Source organism: Saccopteryx leptura, chromosome 5, assembly GCF_036850995.1.
Source record: "Saccopteryx leptura isolate mSacLep1 chromosome 5, mSacLep1_pri_phased_curated, whole genome shotgun sequence".
Lineage (NCBI taxonomy): Eukaryota > Metazoa > Chordata > Mammalia > Chiroptera > Emballonuridae > Saccopteryx > Saccopteryx leptura.
The window spans coordinates 156,470,916-156,486,308 of record NC_089507.1 but is presented as its reverse complement, the minus strand read 5'-3'; the positions used below and the strand labels follow the sequence as shown (position 1 = coordinate 156,486,308).

Sequence of the window (15,393 nt, the reverse complement as noted above, 5' to 3'; positions counted from 1 at the left end):
TTCTCAAGCTATTTCAAAAAATTCAAGAGGAAGGAAGACTTCCAAGCTCCTTTTATGAGGCAAGCATAATTCTGATTCCAAAACCGGGCAAAGACAACACAAAGAAAGAAAATTATAGTCCAATGAATATAGATGCTAAAATCCTCAACAAAATATTAGCAAACCGTATCCAACAATATATGGAAAAAAATCATACACCACGATCAAGTGGGATTTATTCTGGGGAGGCAAGGCTGTTACAATATTCACAAATCAATCAATGTGATTCATCACATAAACAAAAGGAAGGAGAAAAACCATATAATAATTTCAATAGATGCAGAAAAAGCATTTGATAAAATCCAGCACCTATTCATGATCAAAACTCTCAGCAAAGTAGAAATACAGGGAACATACCTCAACATGATAAAAGCCATCTATGACAAACCCACAGTCCTGGAAGTCCTAGCCACAGCAATCAGACAAGAAGAAGAAATAAAAGGCATTCAAGTTGGAAAAGAAGAAGTAAAACTATCATTATTTGCAGATGATATGATATTGTATATAGAAAACCCTAAAGTCTCAGTCAAAAAACTACTGGACCTGATAAATGAATTCAGCAAAGTGGCAGGATATAAAATTAATACTCAGAAATTAGAGGCATTTTTATATGCCAACAATGAACAGTCAGAAAGAGAAATTAAGGAAACAATCCCCTTCACTATTACAACCAAAAAAATAAAGTTCCTAGGAGTAAATTTAACCAAGGAGACTAAAGACTTGTACTCAGAAAATTATAAAACATAGATAAAAGAAATCAAGGAAGATACAAACAAGTGGAAGCATATACCGTACTCATGGTTAGGAAGAATAAACATCATTAAAATGTCTATATTACCCAAAGCAATCTATAAATTCAATGCAATACCAATTAAAATACCAATGACATACTTCAAAGATATAGATCACATATTCCAAAAATTTATATGGAACCAAAGAAGAATAAAGTGGGAGGTATCACACTTCCTGATATCAAGTTATACTACAAGGCCATTGTACTCAAAACAGCCTGGTTCTGGCATAAGAACAGGCATATAGGTCAATGGAACAGAACAGAGAACCCAGAAATAAACCCACAGCTCTATGGACAGCTGATATTTGACAAAGGAGGTAAGAAAATACAATGGAGTAAAGACAGCCTCTTTAATAAATGGTGTCGGGAAAATTGGACAGCTACCTGCAAAAAAATGAAACTAGAACACCAACTTACACCATTCACAAAAATAAACTCAAAATGGATAAAAGACTTAAATGTAAGCCGTGGAACCATAAGCATCTTAGAAGAAAACATAGGCAGTAAGCTCTCCAACATCTCTCGGAGCAATATATTTGTTGATTTATCTCTACGGGGAAGTGAAATAAAAGACAGGATAAACAAATGAGACTATATCAAACTAAAAAGCTTCTGCACAGCTAAAGGCAATAAGAACAGAATAAGAAGACAAACTACACAATGGGAGAATATATTTGACAATACATCTGATAAGGGATTAATAACCAAAATTTATAAAGAACTTGTGAATCTCAACACCAGGAAGACAAACAATCCAATCAAAAAATGGGAAAAAGAAATGAATAGACACTTCTCCAAAGAGGACATACAGATGGCCAATAGGCATATGAAAAAAAATGCTCAACATCATTAATCATTAGAGAAATGCAAATTAAAACCATAATGAGATATCACCTCACACCAGTCAGAATGGTGCTCATTAACAAAACAACACAGAATAAGTGCTGGCGAGGATGTGGAGAAAAGGGAACCCTCCTGCACTGCTGGTGGGAATGCAGACTGGTGCAGCCTCTGTGGAAAACAGTATGGAGATTCCTCAAAAAATTGAAAATCGAACTGCCTTTTGACCCAGCTATCCCACTTTTAGGAATATACCCCAAGAACACCATAGACCTGCTCCAAAAGGAGAAATGCACTCCCATGTTTGTGGCAGCATTGTTCACAATAGCAAAGATCTGGTTTTGTTTTGTTTTGTTTTATTTTTTTTTTCCTTTCATTTTTCTGAAGCTGGAAACAGGGAAAGACAGTCAGACAGACTCCCGCATGCGCCCGACCGGGATCCACCCGGCACGCCCACCATGGGGCGATGCTCTGCCCACCAGGGGGCGATGCTCTGCCCATCCTGGGCATCGCCATGTTGCAACCAGAGCCACTCTAGCGCCTGAGGCAGAGGCCACAGAGCCATCCCCAGCGCCCGGGCCATCTTTGCTCCAAGGGAGCCTTGGCTGCGGGAGGGGAAGAGAGAGACAGAGAGGAAAGTGCGGCGGAGGGGTGGAGAAGCAAATGGGCATCTCTCCTGTGTGCCCTGGCCGGGAATCGAACCTGGATCCTCCGCACGCTAGGTTGACGCTCTACAGCTGAGCCAACCGGCCAGGGCGCAAAGATCTGTTTTTAATCCAAGTGTCCATCAGAGGACGAGTGGATTAAAAAACTTTGGTACATATATATACTATGGAATACTACTCAGCCATAAGAAATGATGACATCAGATCATTTACAATAACATGGATAGACCTTGATAACATTATATGGAGTGAAATAAGTAAATCAGAAAAATTTAAGAACTATATGATTCTATATATAGATGGGACATAAAAATGAGACTCAGAGATATGGACAAGAATGTGATGGTAATGGGATGGGGGTGGGAGGAGATGGGGTGAGTAAGGAGAGAGAGAGGGGGTGGGGGAGGGGAGGGTCACAAGAAAACCAGATAGAAGGTGATGGAAGACAATTTGACTTTGGGTGAGGGGTGTACAGCATAATCAAATATCAAAATAATCTGGAGATGTTTTCTCTCAACTTATGTACCCTGATTTATCAATGTCACTGCATTAAACTTAAAAAAAAAAAAGAACTAACAAAGGTGAGGCTCAAACCCTCACCCCAACAATGCAGGAGCCTGCTCCCCTGAAATAGTGGCCATTATCCACTGTCCAGGGCACCAAAAGAGGGAGACTCCGTAGAAACTCAAGAAGAACCAAGCAGCTGATGATACTACCAATAAGGCAGTGCTAAAACCAGTGGGGTTTTTAGGAAATTTTAGTGACTTTACTAGAATCCTTGTTGCCAAAGGTTTATTTGCAACCAATTAGAAAAAAGATTTTGCCAGCAGGGAAGGAATAATTAAGAATAACAAATAATTAGAAGAGCCAGACTTAGAATCTATTACAGAAGGCATAATGTCTGAGTGTTTAGTCTGTGCCCAAATAAATACTAAGCAAAGTGAAGAAATTATAAAGAGAAACAGGGAGAGAGGAACTTTCCCAGGTGAACATTTAGAAATAGATTTTACTAAAGTAATTGACAAGTAGGTAGAAGCTTTTCCTACTACAAATGAGACCACAATAACAGTTGTTAAGAAATTGCTATATGAAATTCTTTCCAGATTTAGCTTGCCCATTATAATGATGAGGCTGCATTCGTATCCAAGATCTCATAGCTAGTGGGAAAGGCACTCAATATTAATTGGAAATTACATTGTGCCTACAGGCTCCAAAGTTCAAGGCAGGTAGAACACATGAATCAAATCGTAAAGGAAACTTTAACCAAATTTTTTTTTAAAAACCGGTGAAAAGTGGCCCTCCTTAAGGCGAGGTGCACCCCCCTCGCCTCTCCAGCGCCGACAGCACTGCCTTCCCTTCCATCTGTGAGGGCGCGGGCGCAGGGTCTCAGTGCATTATTAACGGGCAGCTGGGCAGGTGGCGGCGACGACCAGGACCCGGTCATGCAGAGCTCGGCCCTCTTTTGTTTGCTCAGTACAGAGCTAGACAAAGCTTTTGCAGAAGTGCAGTTGCGGAAGCTCAACCTGCTGTGCGGTGACCTAGGACAAGCTTGTCACCCACAGATGCCCCGTCACAGCACACCCCAGCCTCAAGTCCAGCATGAGGCAGCAGAGATGGCTCTAAGCCCAGAGCCTGCAAGCAGGTCCCCTGTGCTAGCTATGACAGGCAGCCCTGTGCCCAAACCATCCAGCTGCCCCCATGCATCCCTCAACTGTTTGTGGACCAGCCTGACGGAACCCAGCTCCCTAGAGGACCTGGTGGCCATGGGTGCCATTGGAGCAGTGCTCTTGGTCATGGGCGTGGTAGGTGTGGTGGGCAACGTGTACACACACGCTGGTAGTTGTGTGACGCTTCCTACGCACCTCAGCCTCCATATATGTCTATGTTGTCAACTTGGAGCTGGATGACCTGCTCTACCTGCTCAGCATCCCTTTCATTGTGACCACCTACATCACCCAAGGACTGACTCCCACGTGGACAGGTCCACACACCATGATCCTGACCACTCCTACTGCTGCCAAGGTAGAAGGCATACCACCTGGGTCCACCACAGCTGGTTGAATCCTGCAGTCCCAGCAGAAACACCCTCGTGGACAGCAGAGACCAACTTCGCCAACCCTTGTAAGTTGACCCTGAGAAGGACAGCATGCTCTGCTCCAGCCACAAACTGGAAGCTGGTTGATCTACGCACGGCTAATGCCTGAAGAAACTCACTGAGGACCTTCTTCTAATTAGACTTTGAGGAAGGAGGGAAACTGAGGAAAAAGGAAAGCCAGAACAAGTTGTCTTAAGGTTTGATGCATGTACTGCTATGAGTCATACAGAAGGGAAGTATAAGTCCCTTTGCTAGAAGGGAAACTACAAGGTAAATGGAAAATATATATGTGCTTATACTTAACCTATGAATACTAGCTACTTAGAGGGAGGATATCTCCAAAAGGAAGTATACTTTAAAGAAAAATTACTTCTTGCCAGCTTGGTTGTCACTAAAGGTTAAGATTTTTTAAATTAAGAGTTCTGACTAAAAAGGAATTGTATGGTTTTGATAATAAAAGGTATAAAATATAGAAATACTTTTGAAAGAAAAAGGAAGAAAGTTTATAAAAATTAAGGGTTTATATAAGTTGCAGGTTTGTACAGGTTGTAAGAAATTAATCAGTAGCATTTGTTTCTTCAGTAGACTGTACAGTGGTACCTTGAGATACGAGCAGACCAACATACAAATTTTTTTAAGATGTGAGCTGCAACTCGGTCCATATTTTTGTTCAAGATCCAAGCGAAATTCCAAGATACAAGTCGTGATTCGGGAAGCTGCCGCAGTTTTAGTGTTGTTTAAAGTAAAGAAAATGCAGTTTTAGTTTACATTTAGTGTTAAGAAAGTGCAGTTTTAATTTACGTGTCTACAGTGCCTGCATCCCTTCCTCCCTTCCTCCTCCTCCACCATTCACCTTCGTTATCCACACTTGTCTGTCTCCAAGGTGAGAATACAGTACTAAATAACACTTTTTTCTTTTATTTCATATATTTTGTTATGCATGTATACATGTGTGTTTCTTAATTAAAAACATGTCTTTTTTTAATAATTTAGGATGGTTTGGGGATGTTTCACAGGGCTGGAACAGATTAAATCTATTTCAGTTATTTTAAATGGGAAAAATTTGTTTGATATACTAGTTGACTGACTTATGAGCTCGGTTACAGAACGAATTAAACTCGTATCTCAAGGTGCCATTGTATTACTATTAATAAAAACATCAAGTCTACCTGTTAAATATCTGTTGCATGTTATAGGCTGATATTCCTACTCAACGGCCTCATGCACCTCTTTAAAATGAGTCAAGGATTTGACTCAGGATATAGAACCAGTGGGGAATGTGATAAGGTACCAAAGAACTATAAAACTTAGTATTGGCAACACCATTTTAAAGAGGAAAAGTCAGGCTTCTTGCCCCCTCCTTTCCTTAGAGAATGGAGGGAGAAGGATGTGGGAGCTTCCTAGCTTACAAGGATGACTGGGTCATCTAGTTTAACTATAGTTCTATGAAAGAATAAAGGTTATCTGAAGAACTTCCTTTTCCTTTCAATAAGAGCCAATATTTACATATCCTAAACTGATTTTAACTCTTCCTCCCTTCCCGGAATCTTGAGAGTAACACATACCTCTAGACAAAGAAATGGGAGGTAGACACTAGAAGATTTGTAAATGTCTTTGATATGTAAAACAACATCACTATTGTGTTACCTTGTAAGTTTTAATATGTAGGAATGTTTTTTATAGATCCTATAGATGAATGTTGTAAACTTGTTAATGATTGATTATTGTGTCATGCTCCTCCTTTTCCCCTAACCTATATGTGATCAGGTCTATATAACTAGCTTCAGGGCTATTTTGCACACAAACGATTTGAGTCAGCTATACCCCATGTAAGTCATATGCGGCCAGTTTATTAATAAATCTCCTCCTAAAATTTCTTCTGTATCTTGCCTTGGTGTCTCTACATAAACCTGCAGAATTAAGGTATGCTACTTTACAACAATTCTGTTAGAAAATTAGAAATCTGGCTTCTTATGTGCAATTCCCTCATGGAAATCTTTTTAAAGGGTAGATGTCTGCAGGCCAAGTGCAGCCCTGGCGGCTGTCAGTTTACAACCTTGGCCAAATACAGTCTTGGGAATGGAATGCGAGTCACCTAGTTGTAGAGTGAATTTGCATATGTCTCATGGGGCTGGAGGTCAGGTTCAACTGTGTGTGTGTGTGTGTGTGTATGTGTGTGTGTGTGTGCGCGCCACACGCACACGTGCACATGTGCCACACACAGAAACCTGCTCCTGCATGACACCATGCCTTTTCTAGCCTGACTGTTGTGAGCTCAGGAGTCCTTCAGTGTCCACTCCAGGGTCTTCCCTGGGGGGCTTGAAAGTGCCTGACTTCTCTAAGGATTGTTTCTATTTACCTGTTCTGATGCCCGGAAAAGTGCTCAGTGTTTTGCATGGTTTCATTTCATCTCCACTGTCTGAGTTCAGAATGCTTGAAGAACTTGTCCCAGGTTGCCTGGGGAGAGGGCTGTTAAAGCTGAGCCCCAAGTCTCTGCCTCGCCCAGGCCCATGGTCACAACACTAACATACAGGTAGCACCAGTGTGAGCCTTGCACCGTGCTTATTGAATAATACAACTTTCTGAGGTAGGTTCCAGGATTTTGCCAATGCATAGAGGAACAAATTAAAGCACAGAGAGGTTAGGTTACTTGCTCAAGGTCACACAGCTAAAGAAGCACTAAGAATTTGCAAGAGAAAACTGCATACAATAGCTAACTGAGAGGGTGCCACGGGTGAGAGAGAACTGGCCTGCAGCTCCTCTGCTCCCAATGCCCGAAGAGCCATGAATCAGCGCCCCTCCCCAACAGGGTGTGGAGTCACAGAGAGTCTGAGGCTTCTCAAACACGCGGTCAGCGGCCAGAGCCAAGCTGCCCCACCCTAGGTAGTGGCTCAGGGTGAATCAGCCTGATTACACCTGGGAGGGTGTGGCTGGCACTGGCACACCTGCCTGCGGGAGAGCTAGCTTCCGGTCCAAGCTTCCAACCAAGGCGGCTCCGGAGATGGCCAAGAACTGAGTCACAAGCCACAGGGGGAATGAAGCGAAGACTTCGGTGCTCAGCACGGCCCCAGGCCCGGCAGCCGCAGCACCACGGACTCGGCCTCTCTGACGCTGGCTAGGAACAGGAACCAGGTGGAAAGATCCTACTACCACTGATTTTCAAAATCTCTCACTTCCTCTCCCTCCTTCAGCTCTGAGCCGTCACGGTCTACCTCTTCCGTAGCTTTCAATCCTGCCCCTCCCCCCACCTGCCCATCTTCACTGCACCCCCCCATGGTGGGCGTGGTCCTTCCTCTCTGCTGGCCTTCCCTCTGTCCCACCTGCAGTCCTCCTCCCTGCTGTGCCAGAGGATCTTAATAGCAGGCAGAAATGTCTTGAATCCTTACCCTGCTCTGAAAGGTCAGTGATTCCTCTTGCCTAGGCCCGCCCATCAGTGGCACACAAAGCTATCCTGGCTGTCAACCTGTGACCTCCTTGCTCTAGCCTGTGCACTTACGCTCCCTCCAGCTCCTGAATATTCTGAAGCTCTTTCTTGCTTCCTGGCTTGTTCTGGGTTTCCTCCTGGAACAGCCTCTCTCTGTCTGCTTGTGGTTGGTTAAAGAATGGTCCCCAAAGTGGCCATGTCCACATTCCTGGAACTTGTGTCTATTACCTTCCAAGGCAAAAGAATAAAAAGGAGATAAGGGAAAAGGCATCTTTGCAGATTTGTAGATGTAATTCCTTTAAGCAGTTTTAGATGGGGAAATTATCCCAGATTATACTGGTGGACCCTAAATGCAATCACCTGTATCCTTATAAGAGGGAGGCAGAGGGAGGTTTTATTACACCGGAGACAAGGCAATGTGAAGATGACACAGAAAGAGATTTGAATATGTTGGCACTGAAGGTAGGTAGGATGCTGCCACAAGCCAAGGAATGCTGGCAGCCACCAGAAATTGTAACAGCTAAGCAACAGGATCTCTCTTATGGCCTCTGGAGAGCATGCATCCCTGCTGATACCTTGATTTCAGCCCTGTGTAACAGATTTGGGAATTCTGGCTTCCAGAACAGTAAGAGACTAGATCTTTGTTATTTTTTGTTTGTGTAAGAAATCTCCAAACCTATAAAAAAGTTTTATGAGTTTATCTGAGCCAAACTGCCAATTGCCAAGAGCAAAATCTCAACGGATTGAGAAAATGCTCCCAGAAATGGCAGTTTTGTAGCTTTTTTAATCCATCAGAATCAAAGGAGGGGACATGGGGTGGGTGTTACATGAAATCCATCGGTGGTAGATTAAGGGGGTGAGGGAGAGCAAAGTGGGGAAATCTCTGGGACTGGATAAACAGTAAAATGTAGAAACACATACTTCTTTTACATGGTTGAGAACAGGATAGTTAATCATTATCAGTTACGGCACGTGGAGATGGCATCGAGGAACAAGATAACCGTGGGGGATTCTGTGGGCTCCTGTTCTGGTGCAGTGGGTATGCCCCGAGAGGTCTGGAAAAGGAGAGTACTCTGACATTGCAGAGGTCTGTAACCTTCATCCTGGCCAGTTAGTTTAGTTGGTTAGAGCGTCATCCCCATATGCCAAGTTTGTGGGTTTGATCCCCTGTCTGGGCACATACAAGAATCAACCACTGAATGCATAAATGTGTGGAACAACAGGTCGACATTTCTCTCTCCCTCCCCTCACCCAAAGTCTATTAAAAAAGTAAAATATTAAAAACAAAAACCAAAGCAACAAAGGTATGTCATCTTCAATGCAGAAAGAGAATAGGCGTGCTTAAGGTAAAGATTGAACTTTGTCATCCTGGCCGGGTGGCCTAATTGGTTGGAGCATTGTCCTGGTGCATCAAAGTTGCTAGTTCGGCTTCTGGGTGGGGCACGTACAAGAGTCAGCTAATAAATGCATGGAAAAGTGGAACAAGTTGATGTTTCTCTCTCTCTCTCTCTCTTCCTCAATAACTTTTTTTTAATTAAAAAAAACAACAAGATTACCTGGCAAGTAGTTCAGTGATTAGGGAGTCATCCTGATCCACAGAGGTGGGTTTGATCCCCATTCAGGGCATATACAGGAACAGATTGATGATTTTGTCTCTGTCCCTGCCTCTTTCCCTAAAAGCAATAAAAAATAATAATAAAAAAAGGATTGACCTTTGTCAAGGGAGCTTCAATACTGGGTCACTACCAGCCATGACCCACCTTTAGTTAGGAATTTTAATGTTCTGACCTCCTATGTGGCCCCTTTTGGTCTCTGAGTTTGTAAGGCTCACCATGCAGGCCTCCCCTGAACTTAGGTTTATATTGTGGCCCATTTTCATCCACATTTGAAGTCACCAAATCTATAGTAAGTACTTTGTCCTAGCAGCCACGGGAAACAAACACGTTGCCCAAATCATTTTCACGTAAGGACAGGATCCAATGGCTTCTCTTCACCTCGAGCCCTACTCTCATCCCTGAAATCTTTTGAAAACTTTTCTTTGCAATTCTGAATCAATTATTCCCTTCAGTTGCCAGTATTCCAGCTGGTGTGACAGGCACTACTTTGTTTTATATTGATTGTATTTAAAAATGTTATTAATTTATTAATTTTAAAAAGAGAAGGAGGGAGGGAGAGAGAGAGAGAGAGAGACAGAAACATCAATCTGTTCTTGTATGTGACCGGGTGATTGAACCTACTATCTTTGTGTATCGGGTCAATGGCCATTGTATTGTCTACATTTCTTTTTGGGACAGAGGTTGTCAGGTGCCTTGAGTCAAATCCAGAATTTAACAGGCAGTCCAGGACTGGGAAACTGGCTGGGTCATCTCCTATGCACAGGCATTTATTGATGGCATCTGCAGAGATATTTCTCTCCCTCCTCCCTGGGCACCCCATTGGTCATGTATAGAATGCCAAATTGATAGTGTATTGTTAGGATTAGATTTGCTGGCAAGGGGTAGAAAACTCAGGCTAATAGTGTGTGAAACAAAGCAGAAGGCTATTTCTGCATATCTGGTGGGTAGTCCAGGGCTGGTGTGGTGCTTCATGGGCCAGAGACCCACGCTCCTTCTAACCTGTTCCTCTGTCATGTGTGGCCTCTGTTCCCAAGTACACGTCATGGTCCAAGGTGACTGCTCGGACTGCAATCCAGCCAGAAGGAAAGAGAAAAGGAAAGGGGAAAGGCATGCCTCCTTTCCTTTGCCACTTTTCTGATGGTACATATACCAATTCTGCTCTTGTTCCATTGACACAACCCTGATGATGTGCCTTCGCATAGCTGGAAGGGATGCTGGGAAAGGTCATATTTACTGCATGTGGCCATGAGCCCAGTTGAAGTTTAGGAGTTCTTACATTGAAAAAAGCCGAGGAAAACAGATGTGGGAAGCAACCAGTAGTGCCTGCCCAAGCAGTCCGCAACAAAAGGCCTCAGCAAAATGTTTCATAAAGGGAGAGCCATTCAAAATCAAATGATAATGAGATATCATTTTACCTCATTGCATCAGATTGGCAAAATATAAAAGGTCCAACAAATGCCAAGTCATAGAGGATGCAGAAAAATGCGAACTCTCACAACTCTTGCTGGGAGTGTAAATTGCTATAAGCCCTTTGGAAAGTAATGTGTTTAGAGAAATTGCTTAGAGCTATGCCTAAGAAAGATGAAGATATTTGTACCTAAAACCTGGGAGCTCTAGCCACTCCTGGAGGAAAGTACAGAATTGACTGCAGCATTGTATGTAATATGGAAAAACGAAACAACCAAATGTCCAGGGGTGAATAAATCATGGTATATGCATGTAATGAATTATACAGCAGCAATTAAATGACCCAGAGCCACATGTATCAACATGACTATATCTCAGAACATAAATTTAGAGACTCCATTGAATCTTTAATGTTATATTTCATAAAAAAAATAAGAAGAAGAAAAGCAAAGAAGACCTATTAAGATTTGATAAACTGGGTATTAGTGCACAGTTGTTCATTATTTTATTTTTTTAGATATTGAGGTTTTTTAAAATTTTCGTAAAATATACCTTACATAAAATTTACCGTTGTAACCATTTAAGTGTACAGTTCAGTGGCATGAAGTACATTCACATGCTGTGGATAAAGCACCATCATCTATATCCAGAACCATTTTCCTCTTCCCACAATAAAACTCCATATTCATGAAACAATGATGCCTCACTCCTCCGTCCTTCCAATCTCTAGCAACCACCTTGCTGCTATTTTCTGTCTCTGAGTTAAATGACTTCTAACCTCACAGAAGTGGAATCAGATGGTGTTTGTGCTTTTGAGGTGGCCTTATTCACTCAGCTTCAAGTCTTCGGGGTTCATCAGGGTTGTAGCATGTGTGACACAGGATTTCCTTCCTTTTAGGACTGTATAGTACCCTATTGTATATATATATACCACGTTTTGTTTATCCATTCATTTGTCACTGGACACTTGGATTGTCATTGTTTGCACCTTTTGGTGATTGTAAATAGAGCTGTTATGAAACTGGGTTTACAAACATCTATTTGAGTCCCTGCTTTTCATTCTTTTGAGTATACACCCAGAAGCTGAGTACTCAGAAGCTAGATCATATAATTCTATTTTTAATTTTTTTGAATAACATTCTTTTTGTGTGTGTGTGTGTGTGTGTATGTGTGTGACAGAGATAGAGACAGAGAAAGGGACAGATAGGGACAGACAGACAGGAAGAGATAGAGATGAGAAACATCAATTCTTCGGTGCAGCACCTTAGTTGTTCATTGATTGCTTTCTCATATGTGCCTTGACCAGGGGGCTACAACAGAGTGAGTGACCCCTTGCTCAAGCCAGCGACCTTGGGCTCAAGCTGGTGAGCCTTGCTTAAACCAGATGAGCCTGTGCTTGAGCTGGCAACCTCAGGTTTTTGAATCTGGGTCCCCCATGTCCCAGTCCGACGCTCTATCCATTGTGCCACCGCCTGGTCAGGCAAGCAACATTATTCTTTATTATATTTTTGAAATGGTTCGCAATGAAACAACTGTCTTTAAAAAAAAAAAAACAGAGCTTAGTCTTTATTTATTTATTATTGATTTTAAAGAGAAAAGAAGGGAGAAAGATCAATTTGTTCTATTTATGCATTCATTGGTTGATTTTTTTTTTTGAGAGAACGAGACAGAGGTAGAGAGAGAGAGAGGGAGAAGCCTTAACTAGCAGTTGCTTTCCCTTTAGTTGTGCATTGATTGCTTTTTGTACGTGCCTGAACTGGGGATCAAACCTCTGGTTCAAGCGGAGCCAGTGACCCCACCACCACTACCTTTGCTCAAGCCAGTGACCTTTGGGCTCAAGCCAGCAACTTTGGGCTTTTCACATCAGCGACCTTTGGGCTCAAACTGGCCACTGGTGACCTCGTGGTTTCAAACCAGTAATCTCAGCACCACCACCAGTCAGGCCATTGGTCTATTCTTGTATATGCCCTGATGGGGGATTGAACCCCCACAACCTATAACAGGGCTATGCTTTAACCAACTGAGCTAACTGGCCAGAGTCATTAACTGTCTTCTAAAATGCTTCATAATGGGAAAATGTTCAATAAAAATACTATAGTTGTTCTGTACCATATTGAAGTAGAATGCCCTTAAATGCATCTTCTACTCTTTAAGAAGTGAAAATATGCCTGACCAGGTGGTGGCGCAGTGGATAGAGCGTCGGACTGGGATGCGGAAGACCCAGGTTCGAGGCCCCAAGGTCGCCAGCTTAAGCACGGGCTCATCTGATTTGGGCAAGGCTTACTAGCTTGGACCCAAGGTCGCTGGCTCGAGCAAGGAGTTACTCAGTCTGCTGAAGGCCCGCGGTCAAGGCACATATGAGAAAGCAATCAATGAACAACAAAAAACTAATGATTGATGTTTCTCATCTCTCTCCGTTCGTGTCTGTCTGTCCCTAACTATCCCTCTCTCTGACTCTCTCTCTGTCTCTGAAAAGAAAAAAAAAAAGAAGAAGTGAAAATACTGCCTAACCTGTGGTGGCACAGTGGAGAATGCATTGACCTAGAATGCCGAAGTTGCCAGTTTGAAATTCTGGGCTTGCTCGGTCAAGGCACATACAGGAAGCACCTATGATTTGATGCTCTCTGCTCCTCCCCCTTACTTTTCTCTCTCTCTCTTAAGTCAATAAATAGAATATTTTAAAAAAAGAAGTCAAAATATTTAGTGGATATGGCATTGGCTCCCCCACATTCAGGAATGCATGCATGTGTGTGTGTGTAGGGGTGTTCTTCAGGGAACTATTCCCTTACTCCCTAAAAATGACACTAGGAGAAGGTGGCCTTGTTTCTGGACATGGCTCTGTTGGCTGTCATGCTGGAAACAATGTTGCCATCTTTGCCATCATCTTGAGGATGATGGAGCAACAGGTGGATGCAGAGTTGAAAGGTGGGAGGGGCTTCAATTCCAACGTTGTGGAGGCTTTTGTGGTATCATGGATAATGCAGGTACCCAGACATGCAATAATTGTCCTATTATTCAAACTGTTTGAAGGGAAGCTGTTACTTTAGGTTGAAAGCATCTTCAGTGATTCAGAAAATAACTTCCAATTTAAAAATTAAACAAGTTCTATATTTTCATTATGAACACTTAAGTAAAACTTAAACACTCTCCTTCACTGCCCTCATCGTATTTTCCTGCCCTAGACCTTTTATAGTATATATAGAATCTATGTACATTACACATACATTTTTTTTTTTGTATTTTTCTGAAGCTGGAAACGGGGAGAGACAGTCAGACAGACTCCTGCATACGCCCGACCGGGATCCACCCGGCACGCCCACCAGGGGCGATGCTCTGCCCACCAGGGGGCGATGCTCTGCCCCTCTGGGGTGACCAGAGCCACTCTAGCGCCTGGGGCAGAGGCCAAGGAGCCATCCCCAGCGCCCGGGCCATCTTTGCTCCAATGGAGCCTTGGCTGCAGGAGGGGAAGAGAGAGACAGAGAGGAAGGAGGGGGGGGTGGAGAAGCAAATGGGCGCTTCTCCTATGTGCCCTGGCTGGGAATCGAACCCGGGTCCCCCGCACGCCAGGCCGACGCTCTACCGCTGAGCCAACTGGCCAGGGCCACACATACATTTTTTTAAGAAAAATTTGACCATATTATATATAGATCACTCTTTAACTTGTTCCTTTTTACCTAAAAATAGGTTTTGGAAAACATTTCACCCTGGCCAGATAGCTTGGTTGGTTGGAACATCTTCCTTTTGCACAGAGGTTGTGGGTTCAATCCCTGTTCGGGGTACATACAGGGACAGATGGATGTTTCTGTATCTTTCTCTCTCTTTCCCTTCCTCTGTCTAAAAAAATCATTCAATAAATTAAAAAAAAAAAGAAAGAAAGAAAAGCATTTCATGTCAGGACTTCCCATAACTTCCCATTTGCTTTAAAAATTGTATAGTATTCCACAGTGTGGAAACACATTGATTTCACTTTTCCTTTTTTGATGAACACTTATTATTTTTTTAAAGGTTTTTTGTTTTTTTTTTTAAGATTTTATTTATTCAATTTTCAGAGAGGAGAGAGAGAGAGAGAGGGAGAGAGAGAGAGAGAGAGAGAGAGAGAGGAAGGGGAGGAGCAGGAAGCATCAACTCCCATATGTGCCTTGACCAGGCAAGCTCAGGGCATCGAACAGGCAACCTCAGTGTCCCAGGTCGACGCCTTATCCCACTGCACCACCACAGGTCAGGCACTTATTATTTTTTTAAAAGATTTTATTTATTTATTTGAGAGAGAGAGAGAGAAAGGGGGGTAGAGTGGGGAGCCTCAGCTCACAGTAGTTGCTTCTCACATGTGCCTTGACGGGGCAAGCCCGGGGTTTCAAACCAGTGACCTCGGCGTTCCAGGTGGAAGCTCTATCCACTGTGTCACCACAGGTCAGGTTTGATGAACATTTAAATATGCCTTTTTGGAGACCAGTGGGAAAACTTCTGGAGACTAAACTCACTGAAGCATAATTCCTGAGTTAAAGGATAAGAAC

General features: G+C 42.9%; 1 protein-coding gene across 1 annotated transcript in view; it reads left to right on the top strand.

Annotated features, from left to right (window-relative positions):
* Nucleotides 1-7,439: 7,439 nt before the first annotated feature.
* Nucleotides 7,440-15,393, top strand: part of SDC1 (syndecan 1) — a 33,294-nt gene continuing 25,340 nt past the window's right edge. Inside the window, exon 1 of the mRNA XM_066386234.1 lies at nt 7,440-7,564. The gene's annotated coding sequence lies outside the window, so the exon portion shown is untranslated. The remainder of the gene's footprint in view (nt 7,565-15,393) is intronic.